A 19,373-nucleotide genomic window follows, 5' to 3' on the forward strand; every position below is an offset into this window, starting at 1 on the left:
GCCAAAAGGAATGCAGCTTCGGTGGTCGCTGAGGCAAAAACCTGGGCGTGGGAGGAGTTTGGTGAGGCCATGGCGAACGACTTCAAGACTGCTTCGACGAAATTTTGGTCCATCGTCTGACGGCTCAGGAGGAGGAAGCAGTGCACAATCAAGACTGTGTATAGTGGGGATCGGGCACTGCTGACCTCAACTCGGGATGCTGTGAGTCTGATCTCCAACTCTCACTGGACCGGTTCACAGCTGAGTGTGAAGCGACTGGGGTGAGAATCCGCACCTCCAAATCTGAGACCATGGTCCTCAGTTAGAAAAGGGTGGCATGCCTTCTCTGGGTCAGGGATGAGATCCTGCCCCAAGTAGAGGAGTTCAAGTATCTTGAAGTCTTGTTCATGAGTGAGGGAAGAATAGAGCAGGAGATCGACAGATGGATCGGTGCAGCGTCTGCAGTAATGCAGACTTTGTATCGGTCCGTTGTGGTAAAGAAGGAGCTAACTCGAAAGACGAATTTACCAGTCTGTCTACAATCCTACCGTCACCTACGGGCACGAGCTGTGGGTTCTGACCTAAAGAAGAATATCCCGGATACAAGCGGCCAAAATGAGCTTCCTCCGCAGTGTGTCCTGGCTCTCCCTTAGAGATAGGGTGAGGAGCTCGGTCATCCGGGAGGGGCTCAGTGTTGACCCACTGCTCCTCCGCATTGAGAGGAGCCAGATGAGGTGGCTGGGGAATCTGATTTGGATGCCTACCGGATGCCTCCCTTGTGAGGTGTTCCGGGCATATCCCCATCGGAAAGAGACCCTGGGCACGACCCAGGACACACTGGACGGACTATGTCTCTCGGCTGGCTTGGGAACGCCTCGGGATCCCTCCGGAAGAGCTGGAAGAAGTGGCTGGGGAAAGGGAAGTCTGGGTATCCCTCCTTCAGCTACATCCCATGTGGCCTTACCCAGAAAAGCGGTAGAAAATGGATGGATGGAACTTGGTACATGTTGCAAGTGCATTGTTGATGTTTTTAATTGCTCTGGCACATGTGTGGTTTGCACACTTCATATGCGTTCAGTGTGTGCCATCACAAAAATCACCTGCACGCAGTCCACTCCAGAGGGGTCAGCACGGATTCTCACGCACAGGGGCAAGTTGATGGTGTTTACGTCACATGGACCACCACACACACTGCTGACACACAGATCTGGAAAGTAAGAATTTGGCTTATTGTAATGGTGTAACTTGGGTTACACTGCATTGTCACTGCAGGTTCTAAGTCCAGATACCAAAGGGATGGGACAAATTAGAAAGGGCATATGTTGAAAAACTGTGGCAAACGAATGATGCAAATGGCTTACTGTGGCAACCCCTAGTTGGAAAAGACAAAAGTTACAAAAAAATTGGGTAACTCAATCAAAAATGTATCTAGACATGAAGTCATTCAAACACTCATAAGAAAAAATACATTTCCACATGTTTCTAATAAGCAATAGTACTTCCAATCCAAACTGTTCATCTGAGGAGTGTTCTTTTTGTGATGTGTTCAGCTCAGAGTGCAATTTGCTCTGTTATTTCCCCCCTTGTGAGAATAGTGGGAAGGGGTTGGCAGACATACACTATAAGACTGGAACTACACTGGCTATTCGTCTTATTTTCTCTTTTGCTCTTTTCTGTCTCTCTCTCTCTCTCTCTTTCTCTCTCTCTCTCTCTCTCTCTCTCTCTCTCGCTCTCTCTCTCTCTCTCTCTCGCCCCCCCTCTCTCACTCTGTTTCTTTTTGTGGGTGCATTAACCTCAGTGCCACAGTGCTTCAGAACAAAGAAAGATCTGTGTGTGTGTGTGTGTGTGTGTGTGCGTGCATGTGACTTGTGTATGTGGGTGCCTCCCGCATACTGGATATCCATGACACAAGACTACCCCAAAAAATCCCACAAATAAAATAAGCCTCATCATTGGATACGTCAGGCACAAACATTCACATATATGACATAAAAAGCTGTCTTTCAATGCATAATCAGGAATAATGAATGAATTAGTCTACAAACAGCATGTTCACAGGTTGCAAATATGGCCAGTGACACAACACATGTAGATTCAAGGAGTCATTTCTATTAAAGGAGATCTATTTTCACTTGATATTTTTTACTCAAATCAGCTACCTCTTCATGAGTGAGCTCAATATGTCATCAGTTTCAAGATAATTTAACAATGACGGGTTGATCCTCTCCTGACCATTGAACATTAAATGACAACAAATCGCTTCTGAAGACTGAAGATGCCGTAGCCAATGCAACAGCATACAACCAAAACATACTTGAAGCAACATAATAATAATAATAATAATTTGTGGCTTGTCAGATAGTCTGTGAGTATGCAAGCGTGCATGTTTCTGTGAGTGCATGAAGGAAAGAAAGTCAATTCTGATCAATAAATCCATGTGGCATATGCCTTCATTGAAATAGCCTCAAAAACTAACTGACTTTAAAGCATTCAATCATCCATATATTGTACATTAATTGCAAAAACAGCAAAATGAAGTCAAAATAAAGTTTCAGTTTAAGATTAACTTACACGGAAATCGAATCAGGAGAAAAATATAGGGCACACGTTACAGACATACACACGCAGACATAGGGAAGTTGTTACACACACCTACCTGTCACAATGCTACTCTTAAATCCAGGTGGAGATAAAAGTTCTGCATCTCCATCTGCATCAATCCCCGGGGAAAAAAAAGTGACACACGACAGGTGACAGATGTAAAAATCTCGCTGTTAATATTTGCTATTCATCTTTTTTTTCTAAATCTTTGTGTCTGTGTTTCTTTCGCACTCTCAGATCTCAGGGCCTCTCGGGTTCTGTGCAATCTCTGCTCTCGCTTTCACAGTCACATTCCATTTGTCACCGCCCCCTCATATTAACACCTCCTACCTCATGAATTATTAATATTCCTCAGACAAACACTACAGGCAGACTGTAAAGCGGAAAACATTCATCCATCCATCCATCCAGCCATCCATTTTCTTAGCCACTTATCCTTGCAAGCAGTGCATGAGCCTATCCCACCTGTCATTGGGCAGGAGGCAGAGTACACCCTGAACTAGTTGCCAGACAATCGCAGGGCACATCGAGACAAATAATCACATCTAGGGGCAATTTAGAGTGTCTAATTAATGTTGCATGTTTTTGGGATGTGGGAAGAGTGCCCGGAGAAAACCCACGCAGGCACGGGGAGAACATGCAAACTCCAAACAGGGAGGGCTCGGATTTAACCTGGGTCCTCAGAACTGTGAGGCCAACGGTTTACCAGCTGATCCACCATGCCGCCAGTGGAAATAAAAAATTAAAACCATTGTAAATATCAAATCGTGAATAAAAGAGTAAGAAAGTTGGTCAAGAGCAACACATAGTGTACAGGGTACAGCATTAGATAGATAGATAGATAGATAGATAGATAGAGATAGATAGATAGATAGATAGATAGATAGATAGATAGATAGATAGATAGATAGATAGATAGATAGATAGATAGATAGATAGATAGATAGATAGATAGATAGATAGATAGATAGATAATCATTGCATAAAAAACTATTTTGTTCAGTAGCTCTCGAGAATTACTATACAAATAAAAATCTCTCCATACAATAACACATCTCAATGTAATCCATCCATCCATTTCCTTACCTGCTTATTCCCAAGGGTCACGGGGAGTGGTGGAGCCTATCCCGGCTGACAAAAGGCAGGAGGCGGGGTACACTCTGAACTGGTCGTCAGCCTATCACAATCCGGATTGGATGTATCTCTTTGTAATAAATTCCCAGATTCCTACATGCAAAAAACAATTAAAGCTGTGTTATCGCTCATTGAAACTTCTACAAAGCATTGTAGAAAAGAGTTTGTCAGCGAATGAGCATAAAATGAACCGTACACACTTTGTCCAATGTTTACTGCATGTCTGTTTGGGTGGACATGCTAATATTGTTGTACATATTACAGTATTTTCCATGGCTATTCTGTGGCTCGAGTGAGACACTCTTATGCCATTACTCAGAAAAAGTGTTTTCAGACACGTGCAAAATAAGATGAAAAATATATTGGGCTGGTAGTTGTGTCATTTTTCTTCGCACAATAAAGATGGAGTTAAGATAGCAGTGCCGTGGTTGTTTTCCTCATATTTTGCTGTCTACTCAAAACACACTGTTTTCATTGTTTTGGAACATTACAGTCTTCAGTCATTTGCAGTCAAACCTGCCTTCTTTTGATCTATTTTCCCCGTGCCTCGTCACATTAGTCACTTGTTATTTAACATTTCATCCCAGTAATATGACATCAATGCAACTGGCACCTCCCCACCGCACAAAAGGCAATTCAACATTGGACATCTAGTCACAAGGCTGCAACAGAAAAATTGCATCCCTGCAACGTTTTGAGGCTTCACATACAATACACTGTATGATATTTTTTAAAATCATTTTTTATGTAACTGTAAAAATTTGGTATGAACATTGAGGAAGAAGCAGGTGGCCACAAAGAAGGGGACAAATGGGCAACAATAAGGGAACAGTCTGGATAATTTGTGTGACATTTGGTGATAATCGATTGCCCTATCACCAACAGACTCCACCCATTCATTTCGGCAGCAAAGACTCAACCAGCTTTTGTTTCAAGTTTTTCAAGATGGGATTTGTTGTTCAGATGCTCTTTTGCCTTAACTAGTGAACACAAATTTGAGATTCGACCAATGTATAATGGCGGTGAATTTAATTCAGCTCACTTTGCAACAAGTAGCACTTTTGCAGATAGTCAATAATTCTTCAGGCTGTTTCAAATCATTCCCAGTTGACATTTACTATGAAACTTCATATAAAATAAATAGAATGACACATGTATGTAAAGGATACCAGAATACAATGACTATTCACTTTTATTTACTTTTAAAAGCAACTTCATTGGCAAAGGGGTTTGTAAATTATTATATCTGTTCCAAAAAAAAAACACGTTACTGTAATCCACAAAATCTACTGTATTCATTTCATAGTGTTTCTCTTGGTTAAAGCGTTTCCAGTATGTGTGGCTGTCTGATGAAATAAATCCATGAATTCCTGTCACAGTGTTAACTCAGGAAGATATAATCAAAAGGTGCAACACACGGCAGCCATGCATGAACACATTCACACGCTAAAAGAACAGATCACCGAGAAGACAGGGCTGATCATGCATGAAGGTAAGCAAGCATGCATAGAAATAAAACTCAATTTCGTACTCACATAAACACACAGACACACACGCAAATAGAAACACAGAGCTGCTCATGTATGCAGTACAGACTAAAAAGCTTCCCTCAGCTGCAGGCAATCCAAGATTTCTCATGAATGCGACATGGCTGGAAGGAAGGTCAGTCACAGTAAATTAGTGTCCACCCATATTTGTCTGTGCATATCTGAGCAAAAAATTGGGTGAACCCAAAATAGCCAAATATAACTTTTTCAGATCAACTGCCAATAGGACTGACATTTTTGCAAATAATCAAGTAGGTCATAACACGTTTCAGAAATGATTCAATATACTTAATTATTCTTTTAATATCTTATGGCCACGCTAACCTGTGAACGGCCGATCTCCTCAGATCTCGCAAGCTAAGTGAGTTTGGCCCTGGTTAGTACTTAGATGGGAGACCGCCTGGGAATACCAGGTGCTATAAGCTTCTCTCCCCAGCTAAAATGCAGAGGGGTTGTGTCAGGAAGGGCATCCGGTGTAAAAGTGTGCCAAACAAATACACGTTCATCTGAGATGACACGCTGTGGCAACCCCTAATAGGACAACCTGAAAGGAAAAGAAGAAGAAGAATTCTTCATTTAATCAATTATTTTTGGGAAATGACACATATTAGTAGTCTTTACATTGGGATTTGATGACATATTTGTTAACGCAGGACACATAAACAAAGAACCTGTCATGGTCTCCGTTTTGGTTGGGTTAGTTTTGTTTGTTTCCTGCATTCCATATCTCATGTACTCGTTTTGTTACCTGTGTCTACCTGTTCACGTTTACCATCCTCACTTGTGTTGCCCAATTAGCTTCCTCCAGCCACTCGTATCTTGTCCAAATGCTCCTCGTTGTCTCAGTAATCTGTGTACTCCCTGGTTTCTTTCAGTTCTTATCTTGTCCATTGCATTGCTGATGCCATGTGCGGCCATGCCCTTGTCATTCTGTCACTGTGCACAGTTGAGATTTGTTTAAGGTTTTCTTTGTTACTTTCTTTATTTGGTTGTTGGACTGTTGAGTTTGCTGTTTTTCAAATGAATATCCTTTTTGAGATTCCTCGAGGCGGCGTAGCTGTAGAGCGTTGGACTCACAGTTCTGAGAACCGGGGTTCGAATTCCGGCCTCACCTGTGTGGAGTTTGAATGTTCTCCCCGTGCCTGCGTGGGTTTTCTCCGGGCACTCCGATTTCCTCCCACATCCCAAAAACATGCATTCATTGGAGACTCTAAATTCCCCCGAGGTGTGATTGTGAGTACGACTGTTGTCTGTCTCCATGTGCCCTGCGATTGGCCGGAAACCAAAATGGATGAATGCATGGATATACATTAAGTGTATGTATTCTATTTATACTTATATAATTCTGAGAATTTAGAAAGTCAACAATCTCAAATAATTAGTAAAGTAAAATGTTTTCACTGAATAGATTAAATTCATAAGGTAAGATTTTGCATTTTTACAATGCACAGGCAGTTTTTAAATGTCTTTTGCACTAATGTGGTCTTTAATCTCTTCCTGTCCTCAGCCAATATTTTCAGCCTGTGTCAAGTCATGGTTCTTCCCCCAGTGCCCCAAAATGCATGAGATGTGAGGTGCAAATAACCCTTGGATTTCAATCCTGTCTATCATATTCCCTGGTAACAAAGGCAAGTCCTCATCTCCTTTCTGATTTTCCTTAAGACAACTGCCAAGACACACACATCCACACACACCCACACACATTAAAACACAAGCAGACAATGCAAGGACATCAACTCATGTCCAGATGGACTGCTGCAGTTGACCTCTTTTCATCTCTGCGCACAATAAACCCGAAATAGACGCCTCCAGAATTATGTACTGAAGCCTCCACACAAACAAACTTTCGAGCAAACATTCTCAAAAAACCTCCTGACATTCAACATGATAAAATACAATTAATGAGAAATACGGGTTAATAGCTACTATAGCTGTAAGTATCATTCATTGCTTTTACATTAAAAGCCCATAGATACACCAGTAAGAATTATGAGGACTGTCTTATTACTGGCATTTTGTAAACGAAAAAGACAACAACCTTTACAAATATAATTTAAGAGATAATCTAAAAAGAAAAATCCAGAAATCACAATGACCTCTGTAATTGCAAACAAAGGATACTGTGCCAAACATTAACATTGATTTTCTCAGGTGTTCAAATACTTATTTGGAGCTGTGTCACACAAATAAATCATACGTTGTGATTTCTAGATTTTTCTTTTTAGATTATCTCTTTCACAGTGGACATGCACCTATGATGAAAATTTCAGACCCCTCCATAATTTCTAAATGGGAGAACTTGCAATATAGCAGGCTGTTCAAATACTTGTTTTCTGCACTGTACACTAAATTCCCCAAAGTATCAAAAAACGCTCACCTGCCTTGACCCAGATAAGAATTAAAGTGACATCCGATTTTTAAACTACAGTATGACATCAGTCCACGGTAGCGATGACCAGATTAAATAAAATAATTAATTTGGAATGGATAAAGTTGTCAGAAGGGAGGCCTGAGTCGATTCCGGTTTGATATAATTACATGTTGTAAATAAAGTTTTAAATTTATGCACCACCATGTCACTTGTTTTCTGTGCGCAACACTTAGAAAAAACTTTCCCTTGTTATTATTTGTTGATTGGTCTCATAACCCTTGAAGGTTTGCTACAATAAATCAATTTACGTTCTCCATTACAGCTACTCATCGATACATCAATACAATACAAAACAAAGATGTACATAGTGAATTTTATAGTTGTTTTAATAGGAACTAAGTGGAGCATCTACAATTACAGACAAGATAAGAGGAGATCCAATACAAACGAAGACAGATGAACATTGGTTTAGGTAGTGGAATTGTGACATAAAGGGGGCTCAGTGAGCGTGGGATGCCCAGAACTTTAGTAGGATTCACTGTTCTCGTTAATTTAACCCAAATATGCATCAATCTGTACTTTTAGTATGCTGCAAGGTTGGATTTACAAGCGTAGACCAAGGTCGAGGCAGGTGGGTCGAGGTCCCGGGTTCAGGAGGTTCAGAGCGGGCGCGTGGTGCCCGTTTCTGTTTGCTTCAAGCGTGGGTAGATGTCCTCATCCGTTTAGGCTGCTCTTTGGCAGTCCGCGTCACCTCAGCAGGGTGAGACCGAGCAGCTTGATCGGGAAGGTCCGGGCAGACCCAAAAACACAGAGCACCACCCAGGAAGAGTGTCAAGCGGCCGTAGAGATCGCCTGAGAGAGAGCCTGAACACGAAGTGAAAGAAAGGCTTCAAATTTGTACCTGTGATATTCATTCTAGTGTTCAAAATATTATATTTTTGTCATGTCCTCACAGTGTCAGTGAGAAATATTTGTCTACCATGGCGCTCTGTCGTGTAGGCCTCGGTCTTGACCCATTCATTGTCCCGACCCGGCAGCCTAAATGATGTCCCTTTTAAGTGGGCAAAAGACCTCCTTGGTTATGGTCGGTCTGTGGAGGTGATCAATTAGTTTAGGGCCACCATGCTAGCCTGAGCTGTCCAGTCTTTTCTCTGATGTTCTTGCTGGCAATCCATTTCATGTCAGAGTGGCACAGCAAATGTGCTGTTTCCTCATCCCTCCATTCAAGTGGGAACTTGGGCCAAGCGCCGAACTTCATGTCTCATGTTCACTACACCACCTCCTGCAATTAGTGTCCTGACTGGCCTGCACAGTCCTGACACTAACCTGATAGAAGAGTTGAATTTCAAGCAGGCAGCGAGTCAAGCCTTCTTGGACAACATCAACGCATGACCTCACAAATGTGGGAAAATTTGTAAAAACTCACTCTGAAACCTTGGTAAAAACCTTCCCACAAGAGTTGAAGACTTAAAATCATATGTGTAGTCAAGGCAAGTGAGTGAATCCTTTTGGCATTTTAGCGGAAGTGTCATTTATTGTTTTGCTAGATAAACAATTTTAAGGCCATAGGCTGATTCTTACCATTACATGTATTATCATGAGTTTTATCACATTAATTTAAAAAAAAAGTGTCCTACTCATGCCAACTTGAACAAATGGAAAACATCACCAATTGGTCAAAGGAAACCTGTACTGAAAAATAATCAAACAAAACAGCTAAGGGAAGAAAATGTCTGGAGGGATAGAAGAAATTAGGACAAACTAACCCATTTATGCCCAGGGGTTCCATGCATTAATTAACTCTCCAGTCAACCTTACACCCACACACACACAGTAACCGTTTCTAGTGGTTATTGGACCAAGTTCTAAGGTACAGTCTAACCAAGGCATTAGCCAAACAAAAACACAGAAATTTATGACTCATTTAGAACCCACGATCTACACTAATATGAAACTATTCCTGAGTCACAAGTCAATGGCAAATTTGAATTTCAGTTTGCAACTTGTTCTCTAAATGTATTGTATATATGTGGAGTTGTGCGAGCCCGCTACCTGAAATAATTTGTTGACCCAATAACACAACTTTAGACACAAATACAGTACATATTCCATGTTTTTTGTTAGTGGATGGGTGAATGTAAGTTCATTCCCATCATTAATATCACATGAACAAGTCCAGTAAACATGATAATTTGTGTGCGTTTGTGTTGGGTGTGTGTGTATACACTACATGCATGCATGCAGATACATTATGAGTACATGTGTGTGTTTGACCCATTCTCTGCAAGTGTGTGGGCTACGGTCAATTAGGCTTTGTTCATGGGAAGGAGGACTGTGAATTGTAGATTAAGACAGAAGACAGAGAGGGAACACAACAGCAACAGTCCCGTCTCCTCAGATAACAAAAAAAATGGGTAACTTTGCTAAATCACAAGTGTATCTGTTATTTTCTCTTCATGGACACACAGTCATTCGACCCGTCAAAAGCAAAAATGCATTCCCACATGTTTCTAATAACCAATAGGACTTGCATCCAAAATGTTGGGCTGAGGATTGTTCTTTTTGTTATGTTTAGGTCAGAGTACAATTTGTTCTATTATTTTCCCCTTTATGATAACAGTGGAAAGGGTTTGGCAAACATATACTATAAGACTGGAAGACCACACTGGCTATTTGTCTTACTTGCTCTTTTGGTCTTTTGCTCTTTTGCTCTCTCACTTTCTCTCTCTCCCACGCTCTCTCTCGGTTTCTCCCCCTCTCTCCTTCGCTCACTCTGTACATGTGTGTGCCGGTCTGAGCATTACCTCTGCAACTAAAACAGTAATTTTTTGTCATCATTGTCATTTAGGATACATTATGAAAAATGAAAAATTCTTCCTTTCCTTTCAGCTTGTCCCACAGCGCGTCATCTTTCTTTATGTAAGATTATGAATAACTAATTAAACTAGATTAGCTAGCTCGCAATTGAAACAACATCTGAACATAAATTTGAAAGTGAAAAAAGCTCAATTCTTTGGTTTGTGCCAACTTCGTCGATACATGTCACCTGTGACTACTATGATAGAAGCAGAGGAACAGGGAGAGGGAGAGGAAGAGAAAAAGAGTGAGCCAAGTCATGCAAGGGAGCAGGTATTCCAGAGAGGGAGCCTCACAATAAACAAGAGACACACCGGTTTCTGAGATACGGTTGCTTTGGCTACACTAATGCTGGATATCTGGCCATGCCCAAAATAGGGCTCACATAAACACAGATAGCTGGTTGGCTCCGTTTAATGTGGTAATAGTCTGCAAAAGACAGACACATTTTATGAATGCAAAATTTCACCTTTCACCCTTGAAAAAGATGATTTGGCATGATTAGGTTGATCCAGCTGAGGGGTAGAGTGGTTACCTTTTTCCATTTTATGGTTAATAATGTGGTGGCACAGCCGTAAAATGTTGGCCTACACCCTCAGCAGGATCCTCGAGGGTGCATGGGAGTTCGCCCAACCAGTGTACATGTGTTTTGTGGACTTGGAGAAGGCGTTTGACCGTGTCCCTTGGGGAGTTCTGTGGAGGGTTCTTCGGGAGTAATGGGTACCAAACTCCCTGATACGAGCTGTCTGGTCACTGTATGACCGTTGTCAGAGTTTGCTCCGCATTGCCTGCAATAAGTCGGACTCGTTTCCGGTGAGAGTTGGACTCCGCCAAGGCTGCCCTTTGTCACAGATTTTATTCGTAACTTTTATGGACAGAATTGCTAGGCGCAGCCGAGGCATAGAGTGTGTCTGGTTTGGTGGAGTCAGCATCGCATCTCTGCTCTTTGTAAACGATGTGGTTCTGTTGGCTTCATCAAGCCGTGATCTCCAACTCTCACTGGAGCGGTTCACAGCTGAGTGGGAAGCAGCTGGGATGAGAATCAGCACCTCCAAATCTGAGACCATGGTCCTCAGTCGGAAAAGGGTGGCGTGCCCTCTCTGGGTCAGGGATGAGATCCTGCCCCGAGTAGAGGAGTTCAAGTATCTTGGGGTCTTGTTCACGAGTGAGGGAAGAATAGAGCGGGAAATCGACAGACGGATCGGTGCAGCATCTGCAGTGATGCAGACTTTGTATCGGTCCGTTGTGGTAAAGAGGGAGCTAGGTCGAAAGGCGAATTCACCAGTCTATCTACGATCCTACAATCACCTACGGGCACGAGCTGTGGGTCGTGATCTAAAGAACAAGATCCCAGATACAAGCGGCCGAAATGAGCTTCCTCTGCAGGGTGTCCTGGCTCTCCCTTAGAGATAGGGTGAGGAGCTCGGTCATCCGGGAGGGGCTCAGTGTTGCGCCACTGCTCCTCTGCATTGAGAGGAGCCAGATGAGGTGGCTGGGGCATCTGATTTGGATGCCTCCCGGACGCCTCTCTGGTGAGGTGTTCCGGGCATATCCCCATCGGAAAGAGACCCTGGGGACGACCCAGGACACGCTGGAGAGACTATGTCTCTCGGCTGGCTTGGGAACGCCTCGAGATCTCTCCGGAAGAGCTGGAAGAAGTGGCTGGGGAAAGGGAAGTTTGGCTATCCCTCCTAAAGCTACTTCCCTCGTGACCCGACCCAGAAAAGCGGTAGCTAATGGATGGATGGAACTTGGTACATGTTCCACGCATGTGCATTGGTCCAAACATATGCATGGATAATTCAAATGCCACCAAACAAAACAAAAACAATTTGAATCTTTGGGATATTTCACATCAGGCTGCAGGTCAGGCATCACCGAGGCATAAGCGAGATGTTGCTGCGGCTCAGGCACCTCCAAGCCATAAGCGAGAGGCTGCTCAGCGTCAGGCACCACCGAGTCATAAGCAAGAGGCGGCTTGGCATCAGGCTCCACCGAGACATGAGCGAGAGGCCGCCCAGGGTCAGGCTTTGCTGAGACATGAGCAAAAGGTGGCCTGGGGTCAGTGTCCACAGAGACATGAGCAAGAGAATGCTCGGACTCAGGCTGCACCAAGACATGAGCAAGAGATGACTCGGATTCAGGCTCCACCGAGACATGAGCAAGAGCCAGCTCAGGGTCAGGAAACTCCGAGTCATGAGCGAGAGGCGGCTGCGGGACAGGCTCCATCAAGACATGAGCAAGAGATGGCTCGGATTCAGGCTCCACCAAGACATGGCTGAGAGCCAGCTCAGGGTCAGGAAACTCCGAGTCATGAGCGAGAGGCGGCTGCGGTTCAAGCACCATCGAGGCATAACCAAGAGGTGGCTGTGGGTCAGGCACCACCGAGACATGAGTGAGAAACGACTCAGGGTCTGCTGCCATCGAGGCTTGGTAGTAGGGGCAGAGAGTACAGGGACTCGGCAAGTTGAACTGGGAAACATGGGTGGTATGGAACAAGTTGTCGCAGGGGCTAATTTTGCTTGGCGTGGCTTGGGTAGAGTGAAGTGGGAGCTCTACTTGGACGTCTCTGCTTGACACAACTGGTGCCCCAGAAAAGGTCGGCGGAAGAGGACTTGGGCTTAGACATGTGGAGGGCTAGAGACGGGGAGAGGTGACACAAATTGACTCTCACTAAAAATATGGAGGGAGAAAAAAACAAGATCTATATCAATGTTAGAATCCTCAAAATGAGAAAAATCCAAGTCTAATAAAGCATGTGGTTGTGAATGGGTCGGGTATGGAGGGTCATAATATGTGGGCGGCCCAGGTGAAAAGGAAGAAGAGGACAAAAAGACAGATCCCACTCAGAGAAAGGATGCTTGGTCGGCAGGGTTGAGTGTACTGGGAGGCAAACCCGCAGCGTGACATACAATGCTGTGTTTTTCCCGCTGGATTCTGTTCTGGTGAATTCGTTCTGTCACAAACATGGGACAGGGGTAGGACCAAAATCCAAGACTCCGAGGCCATGACATGATTTTGAGGGTGGTTTTATTCCAGGCAGAGGTCATAGACAGGTAAGCATTCCAAAAAAGCCAAAGGCACAAAAATACGCAGCAAAAGACAAGGTCTAAAATCATGGAAACAAGGTCAGATTACTACTAGGCAAAAACAAGACTTAACTAAACTTGGCTGTGGTAACACAGGAATGCTGGGCTTTGGCAACGAGGCAAATATGCAACAAGAAGCTCATATACTCACGCAGACTCATGCAGTCTCCTACACCAAACTGGCAACTAGTAATACAACAAATACAAAGGCTGAAATACATTGTATAGTTAGGGTCAATGAGGCAGCGGTGAGAAGGCAGCTGCGCACAGTGCAAGATAGAAGTGGAGCTCTGCACCCTTTGGTGATCTTGCCACAGGCCCATCCTTCTGGTTTGTCAAGAGGAACGTTCATTTCATCAATACATAAAAAGAAATCTGTGTTCTGACATTTTTACGGCCTAGTCAAGAGGTTTCAACATATATGTATCTTTTTCAATGGTGGTCTTTTTTCAGGTTGTCTTACCTTGGCTATAGTCACTGTACACAGAAAATCTTTTACGTCAAGGTATTCCAGGTAGGTTGCAATTACAATATATAACAGAACTTGAAGATAATGAGTTTCTGGTCCATTCAAGCTTGATTCTTCTCACAAACTTGATAGTTAATTTGTATCTTTTACTCAAAACATGTTTCTTGCGATCCTGTTAACTATAGGCAACAAAACATTTGATGGTTCTGTGATCACCCCCCCATGATCAATCAATCAATCAATCAATCAATCAATCAATCAATCAATCAATCAATCAATCAAAAGCCTTTAGTATCATTATATGACTGACTACAATGATATAATGAGCATTTCTTGACAAGGTGCTTGAACCAACATAAATAGAATATAAACACTAAATGTGAGGTAAATTGACTCAGATAAAATATTTACAATCAAGGGACAGTTATTGCTAAAAAGAACTAATAAATAAAGTGTATATTTCAGTCTTATTCTCCATGTCAGGCTTTGTTAAGTGAAGTCTTCTCAACCATAAGTACTCGCTCTGAAAAAAAAAAAACAACAGGGTATCGGTGCATCCCTAGTTGCCAAGGATCTATTTATCTTAATGTGAGATTAATGTCTGTCTGAACGGCCAGGAGGATAAATTCTGTCTACTATTTCAACTCTGATATGCCACTATCACTGCTGTAAATGCAGTGTGAAAAAGGCTACATTGTCAGCTGGTTAGAGCAGCAGGGTACTACGTGTCTGTCCAACAACCCTCCACACTCCTTTCTTCACTGTCAAGTCGAACACGTGCCATGGCTATTGTCTACACCCTAGCCCCCATCATGTCAAGCTTTTTCACCCACAAAGGCTCACATTAACGCCAATCCCCATGTTTTGTCTCCTGCAACAGAAGGTGTGGTGTTTTTTTTTTTTTTCAGTTAATGAGTTAGTGGGGGAGATGTGGTCCAAGCGGAGGCAAGTCATTTATTCACTTAGCCCGTTAAACCTCTCTGTAACCTCAACATCCTCCACCACTACCCCACCCCCTAAAACAGAAAGACACGCGCACACACTATGCAAATACATGGATCACACACATCAAAGTGATTACAGCTCATGAAAAATTCAAGATTAAAATGACACATCTGTTTTCAGCTATACACACTGAAATAAACATAAAGAAAATGAGTTTTTGGTATTTGGTGAGAAAATAGATTGAAATAGCAGGTTGTCAGCAGGAGTCACACAAAAAACTCAATCATCTACAAGTCCCTGCATACCTAATGACATACAAAGACAACAAAAGCACAAGTGAGGACAACTTCGACTGGCCATCTGTGATGGAAGCCATAAGGAACATCTGCCTCAATCAAAAGCATGCTCGGTCTCGTACAAAAACCAACGCATGCTTGAGTAAACATAATGGGCTAAGATACATTTCCATATATTTGATATTTCAACTCCATTCCATTTCGAATGGAATTTTAAATGTCAGTAAGAGCTAATAACATACAAATATCAGACTTTACAAGTAATATACTATTTGCGACAAACGTTTGCATCTCTTTACATATTTTATTGCATTTGGTTTCATTTAGGTGTGGACTGATCACTTCAACTACAAATAAACCAGAAAATTAGAGGCGAATAAAAAAGATATTTCCAATATTGTCTTTTCATGGAAAGGTAACACATCACAGCATGGTATTGCTTTACAAAAGACACCAGGATTAATGTATACTATATAGAGAAGAGGCTTTTACACACACACACACAGACACACACACACACACACACACACACACATCTATATTAATTAGGCTCTTCTGCTTGATTGTAAGTAAGAGGTGCAGAGCACAAATGTATATATCAGGATATGGCTTCTAGTTTAATGAAGGGAATGACGATACAACAATGTATGCATAGAAACAGAGTTGCCAACCTATAAAAATTCCCTTCCAGATCAATTAGTCTAAGTTTTAATGTTCGAAATTTTGCCAATAACATTTCTTTACAACAGTCATAATCATGATCATTAATAAATTATGGCTTCAATATTTGTCATTTCAGGAGGTATGGTGACGCAGCTGGAGAGTCTTGGCCTCGCAGTTCTGAGGACCGGGGTTTAAATCCCGGCCTACCCTCTGAGGAATTTCCATGTTCTTCCCGTGGCTTTGAAGGTTTTCTACGGGCACTCTGGTTTCCTCCCACATCCAAAAACCATGCATTAATTGGAGAATCTAAGTTGCCCCTAGGTGGGATTGTGAGTGCGGCTGTTTGTCTCTATGTGCCCTCCGATTGGCTGGCAACCAGTTCAGGGTGTACCCTGGCTCCTGCCCGATGACAACTGGGATAGGCTCCAGCACTCCCTATATATTCACTTGTGTTTATTAAAGCAGATTTATCACATTCAAAATATCAAAATTAAAAACCCAGCACTCTATTTTGCAAACTAGGAACATTACTGACAGACTTAATTTAATTGTATCGTTTAGTTTAGTCTTGTGTGATGTACTTCTTTCCTTGTATGCCTGCAGGAAGTACATGTAGGAGAAAGAAATTTAATTATGTCTTCTCTTGCAAGATATTTATATTATATATTCATGTTTCCTATGTCTATTATTGCCTCTGAAACGATACAAACTTACCCATTATGGGAGAAACCTGAATCAGAATCGTCTTTATTCACCATTTATGTTAGAAAAGGAATGTCTCTCCGGTAGTTGGAGCCTCTCCAATACGACATACATGACGACAACAGACAGTCACTTGAGAAAGAAATACAACGCAAGTGCAGTAATGGAGCAACGAGGGCTGCTAGTAATCTGGCAGTGATGTCAGGTTGTTGTTTTGTTTTGTTTTTTTTTGGGGGGGGACAATTGTCCAAATGATGCAGAATCCTCTAGCATTTAGAGCAGTTAGTGTTCCTAATAGAGCAATAGACCAGTGCAATTACAGTTGTGCAAAGGTCGCCAAGACTTCAAGGAACTTTTACAGTTTAAAGTAAAGTAATCTGGGACAATGTTGATTATGGAACTGTTGCAGATATTACTCAGTTGATTTTGTAAGTGGAGCACATGCCACTTAGGTGTGAGAGGACAGTATTGGTCAACAACAGATGTGGAGATGCTGTAGTTTGGTGAGCCTAATACAATGGACGAATAATGTGTGATGTATAATAATAATCGGCCAGAAGAATGTGACAACAAGTAAAGACAAAAAAATGGCAGCATGTTGCAGTTGAATTTTAAGTTAGCTGTTTCAGAAGTTAATTGCAAAGGAGAAGATGCTGTTGGAATGCCTGCTAGTTTTCATTTGTGTTGCTCAGTCGTGCCTGGAAGAGTTGGTGGCTAGGATGTGGAGGGTCTGAGAGAATTTTGTCTGGTCGCCCGAGTTCAGGTAGCGTGCATGTCCCAGAGGATGGTAAGTGGGGGTACCAACAATCCTTTCAGCAGTTTTGATTGTCTGTTGCAGTCAGTTTGTCCTTTTTGTGGCAGCACCAAACCAGACTGTGTTGGAGGTACTTAGTACTGATTCAATTACCACTGTGTAAAACAGTCTCAGAAGCTCTTGTAGCAAGGAGTGCTTTCTTCGGAGCCCCAGCAAGTATATCCTCTGCTGGGCCTTTTTGAGGATGGAGTCGATGTGGATGTCCCATTTCTGGTCCTGTGAGACTGTAATTCCAGAGAACCTAATGGTCTTGACGGTTGGACAGTGTGAGGGGGAGCTGTGGTGAAGGATGCCTCCTGAAGTCCACAAACATCTCTACAGTCTTGAGCTTCAGCTCCAGGTTGTGTTGGCCACAACGAAGCTCCAGCCTCTCTACATCCTGTTGATACCCAGACCATCTTTGATGAGGTTGAAGACTGTGGTGTCATCTGCAAACTTAAGGAGTTTTTCACATGGGTGGGTTGAGGTGCAGTCATTTGTGTAGAGACAGAAGAGCAGCAGGGAGAGGACACAACTTTGGGGTGCCCCAGAGCTGATGGCACGTGTGGATGAGGTGGTGTACCCCAGCCTCACCTCTATGTCCTGCCTGTTAGGAAGTTGTAAATCCAGTGACAGATGAAGTTGGCTATGCAAAAACATGGTCCCATCCAGACCTATGTGAAAAGTGTATTCCTGTACTACGAAATCACATATTATGATGTTTTGCAACTACTTGTAACAATAGCTTAGCCATTAGAACCCCATCCTCTCCTCGTGATTCTTTTGTAAGAAGCATGGTAAGAAGAGCATTCCATTAGCCGGAACGGTCAGTGTTATGACTGTCACGAGTCAACGTTCAGTGATTTACGTAACAAAATACTGATGTTGTGTGCCATTTTGCAGCTCGGTAGAAAGTATTGAAGCAATAAACACTATAAAATGAATATTCAAAATATAGCCAAAACAAGTGTCTGCAATTTGAGTAATTTTGGAATACATATTGTAAATAATTTCAAAACAAACACGGATGTGAACTGAGAGAAAAGAAAACAGCTAAAAGTGTGCTTGCATGTGAGACCTGAATGTATAAAGTATGCAGGGGAGGCATGGACTTGGTTTTTTTTTGTTTTGTTTTTTTCACAGATTTTGTTATTTTATTTAGTTCATTATTGTGTTATTATTCATGATCCTGTTTATTATACTCGCTTTTCAATACAAATAATATTCAATACAAACAATCTATGTAATCCCCCCCGGTCCGCAATAAATAATTGTCAAGCATTGCAGTGTTAAAAATGTTGGAGATCACAGGCTCTCACGGTCAAGATGTTTGTCATATGATGTCGTTGCTACCGGCTCCAGGTGTATAATACTTCATGGAGCTGGACATAGATACAGGAAAGAAAATAAATATTTGAACATCCTGCTACATTGCAAGTTCTCCCACTTGGAAATCATGGAGGGGTCTGAAATTTTCACCATAGATGCATGTCCACTGTGAAAGATATAATCTAAAAAGAAAAATCCAGAAATCACAATGTATGATTTTTAAAAAATTATTTGTGTGATACAACTGCAAATAAGTATTTGAACACCTGCGAAAACCAATGTTAATATTTGGTACAGTTGCCTTTGTTTGCAATTCCAGAGGTCAAATGTTTCCTGTAGTTGTTCAACCAGGTTTGCACATACTGCAGGAGAGATTTTGGCTCACCCCTCTACACAGATCTCGAGATCAGACAAGTTTCTGGGCTGTCGCTGAGAAACACGGAGTTTCAGGTCCCCTCAAAGATTTTCTTTTGGGTTTAGGTCTGAAGACTGGCGTCACGCAAGAACCTTGATATGATTCTTACAGAGCCACTCCTTGGTTTTCCTGGCAGTGTGCGTTGGGTCGTTGTCACATTCAAACACCCAGCCACGACCCATCT

At 42.4% G+C, this 19,373-nt stretch overlaps 1 protein-coding gene and 1 pseudogene across 18 annotated transcripts in view; one reads left to right on the forward strand and one right to left on the reverse strand.

Annotated features, from left to right (window-relative positions):
* The window catches only part of nfasca (neurofascin homolog (chicken) a), a 201,521-nt gene that overhangs the window by 150,684 nt on the left and 31,464 nt on the right, over nucleotides 1-19,373 (reverse strand). For 15 of the 18 annotated variants that reach the window (XM_061831691.1, XM_061831682.1, XM_061831680.1 and 12 more), the window contains exon 1: nucleotides 2,636-2,827. The gene's annotated coding sequence lies outside the window, so the exon portion shown is untranslated. Of the gene's footprint in view, nucleotides 1-1,079; nucleotides 1,101-2,635; nucleotides 2,828-3,666; nucleotides 3,808-19,373 lie in introns of those variants that run through there. The other 3 variants (XM_061831670.1, XM_061831672.1, XM_061831678.1) reach the window with 3 other exon arrangements.
* LOC133508201 (5S ribosomal RNA) lies at nucleotides 5,568-5,686 on the forward strand (annotated as a pseudogene).

This window comes from Syngnathoides biaculeatus, chromosome 10 (genome assembly GCF_019802595.1).
Source record: "Syngnathoides biaculeatus isolate LvHL_M chromosome 10, ASM1980259v1, whole genome shotgun sequence".
Lineage (NCBI taxonomy): Eukaryota > Metazoa > Chordata > Actinopteri > Syngnathiformes > Syngnathidae > Syngnathoides > Syngnathoides biaculeatus.